Source organism: Nelumbo nucifera, chromosome 1 (genome assembly GCF_055504915.1).
Source record: "Nelumbo nucifera cultivar China Antique chromosome 1, China Antique-T2T, whole genome shotgun sequence".
Lineage (NCBI taxonomy): Eukaryota > Viridiplantae > Streptophyta > Magnoliopsida > Proteales > Nelumbonaceae > Nelumbo > Nelumbo nucifera.
Window position 1 is genome coordinate 200,178,454 of NC_142649.1, and position 3,151 is coordinate 200,181,604.

The 3,151-nt window shown below is 37.9% G+C and overlaps 1 non-coding gene across 1 annotated transcript; it reads left to right on the forward strand.

Annotated features, from left to right (window-relative positions):
• Nucleotides 1-1,119: 1,119 nt before the first annotated feature.
• Nucleotides 1,120-1,226, forward strand: LOC148804346 (small nucleolar RNA R71). Its single transcript, XR_016081671.1, has one exon. It is a non-coding gene; the product is annotated as a small nucleolar RNA R71 (small nucleolar RNA).
• The last annotated feature ends 1,925 nt before the right edge of the window (nt 1,227-3,151 follow it).

The following is a 3,151-nucleotide window of genomic DNA, read 5'->3' on the forward strand; positions in this document are numbered from 1 at the left end:
GCGGGCTGAATCTGTCAAAACCCAAAACATGAACGTTGTGGGCCTTCTTTTCGTCTTTCTAATGCTTCTTGAATTGTCCAATTCGGTATCCGGAATTGAGAGTTAGGCCCAGATTACTGACTGTTGCTGAAACTGTGCAAAATCACTCGATTTGCCCTGTTTTCTTCCAATTGCCTTCTTTATTGCCCTGGATTGAAATACAAGAGTAATGAGTCCATTTAAGTGCTAAATTAATATAAAAGAGTGAATATTATAGGATAAAAATAGGGTTCTTTTTGGTCTCATCATGCATCTCTTGTTGTGCTTCTGGTTGTTCCTTCTTCTGTTGTCCAGTCCCAAGACTTGTTTCTGCCTTGGGTTCAGCCCAATTCTTCTTTTCTACCTCGTGCAACTCTTTTCCACTTCTTAAGGTAATAGCTTGCACCTGCTCTCGCGGATTCACTTCAATGTTGCTTGGAAGAGTTCTCGGCATTCTGGAAGAGATTAATTGTGCCAATTGCCCCACTTGATTTTCCAGGTTTTTGATTGAGGCTTCCTGGTTCTGGAACCTGGTTTCCGCACTTGTTATAAATTTTGTCATCAGTTCCTCCAAATTGGACTTTGGTTTGGGCTGATGATAAGTCTGGTGAAAGGCTTTGAAGTATGCTGACTTGGCCAGGACTGATTTGAATGTCCCCTCCATCCTGGGTGAAAGGTATGATGACTTTGGTAACCCTATTGTCTTGACGCATTGCTGACATAGTCGACTTGTTCAGTAGATGGCCTGAACTGATTGCCAACTTGGCAGTCAGTGCTGATGTGGCCTCCCCCACACAATTCACAAGTAAGAGGCGCCGTACATGCATGGCAGCTATCTGCATTTCATCAATTTTCTTACTGAGTGCTCCTATTTGTGCAGATAGTGTTGTATAAGTATCAACATTATGTAGGCCTTGCTGCTTCCTAGTTTGAGTCCTTTCAGAATGCCATTGATAGTTGTTGGCTGCCATTTCCTCAATAAGTGCATGGGCAACCTCAAGAGTTTTATTATTTATGGATCCTCCGGCTACAACATCTAGTATGGTCTTATTTGAGTTAGTAAGACTATTATAGAAAGTCTGCACTTGCAGCCAAATGGGGAGGCCATGGTGAGGAACTCTCCTTAGCAGCTCCTTGTATCGTTCCCATGACTCGTATAAAGATTCCCCCTCTTGCTGGAAAAAAGTAGTGATGTCATTCTTCATTTTAGCAGTTTTAGAAGGGGGAAAATATTTAGAGAGAAAGCGGCTGGCCATTTCATCCCACGTAGCTATTGATCTTGTTGGTAATGAATTCAGCCATGCTTTGGCTTTATCCTTCAAAGAAAATGGGAATAACCTCAGCCTAATGGCATCATCACTTACCCCATTGTGTTTGAAGGTGTCACATATTTCTAAAAAGTTAAAAATGTGTGCATTGGGATCTTCGTGGATCAAACCATAGAATTGCACCGTGTTTTGAATCATTTGTATGATGGCCGGTTTGATCTCAAAGTTGTCAGCAGCAATATTGGGCCTGATAATGCTGGAGGCAGCTCCAGTGAGTGTGAGTTTGGCATAATCCATCATAGTCCTCTGCTCAGCCATTTCTTGAGCTTCTTGTTGGACTTGTCTAGCTGCTCTTAGACGGACACGGAGTGTTCTTTCAATCTCCGGGTCGTAGAGGATTTCCTCCAGCTCGACTCTTATTGAGTACAGATGCTATGCATGGTTTTTACACATTCAGATCTGCAATCTTAGATTTCAGTAGCTTGTATGGCTGCCATCTACTATGATCAGGGCTGATATGAGAATTCAGCAAGGAGAATTGATGTGGGTTTCAGATCTGAAATCATGGTGAATACAGGTCTGATTTCAGATCTGAAACTCTAAATTGAAAGCACCAAGTTAGAACAAAAATGCTTCATTAAGTGTTCAAATCCGATTGCAAAAGTGATAAGCAGTGTGATCAGATCTGAACCACAAAATATGCAAGCAATTATAGCAATAAGTTCAAGTCTGAATTCTATAAATCACAGTTAATGCAATCAGAACTGTACTAGCCGCCTATGCATCATTCAGCCATATATTGATAATTTTCTTTTTTTTTCTTTTCTTTTGAGATGAAATAGAACACAAAGAAGTAATACAACTATACTACTGAACAAAATCTCTCTCTTTTTTTTCGGTGTGCTCAGATCTAATTTTTTATTTTAGTACTGAAATTTACTGTGTACAGATCTGAACTCCCCTGTTTTTATGAGCTATATAGACCCAAAAACCAGCTATACTACCAGCACTAAAACAGTAATCAAAACCAAACAAATCAGCAATAGAAAGAAAAAAAAATAGAGTAGTAATATCAGTAATGAAGAATACTATATGCAGATTTTACAGAACTGAAATCATCTAACAGTTACAGAAATCAGTAATGAAATTTTTATTTTTTTATTTTTTTTTCTGTGTGGCTCAAATCTGCATTCTGATGTCAGCAATGATAGTGAATGTATGCAGATCTGAACCACACAATTTTTATGAAGTATACAGAACAAAAGAAAACACAACTCCACTACTGAAACAAGAACATTCTTTTATGAAATATGCAGGACTATACTACTGAGACTAAAACAACAATCATCAATGAAGATCAGAAATCATTTTTTTTTCAGTGTGCTCAGATCTGATTTTTTTTTTTTATTATTATTTTAGCCATGACAGTTAATGTATATAGATCTGATCCACACTATTTTTATGAAATATGCAAACTAGAATGCAACTCTACTACTAAGACTAAATCAACAATCGAAGATGAAGTAGATCATCAATGGGAAAGAGAACTAACTAGATCAGCAATGGAGTTTCATGCATACTAATCTGAACTATAATGCACAGAATTGAAAATCAGATTAACAGTGGCTAATAGTTCCTAATATTGATACAACAAGTCCCCGGCAACGGTGCCAAAAACTTTATGTGTGGCTCATTGTGACACTAGCAAGTGCACTAGCCACTCAAGTAATAGAGTAGTGAGTAGAGTATCATTCTCACGATGACTTATGTAGCAACTACTAGTAATAAATTAGTATACTGTTATCTGATCAGCCGAAATGTAAAACTAATGAAAATCTAAAATTCTAACTACAAAGCTATTTATA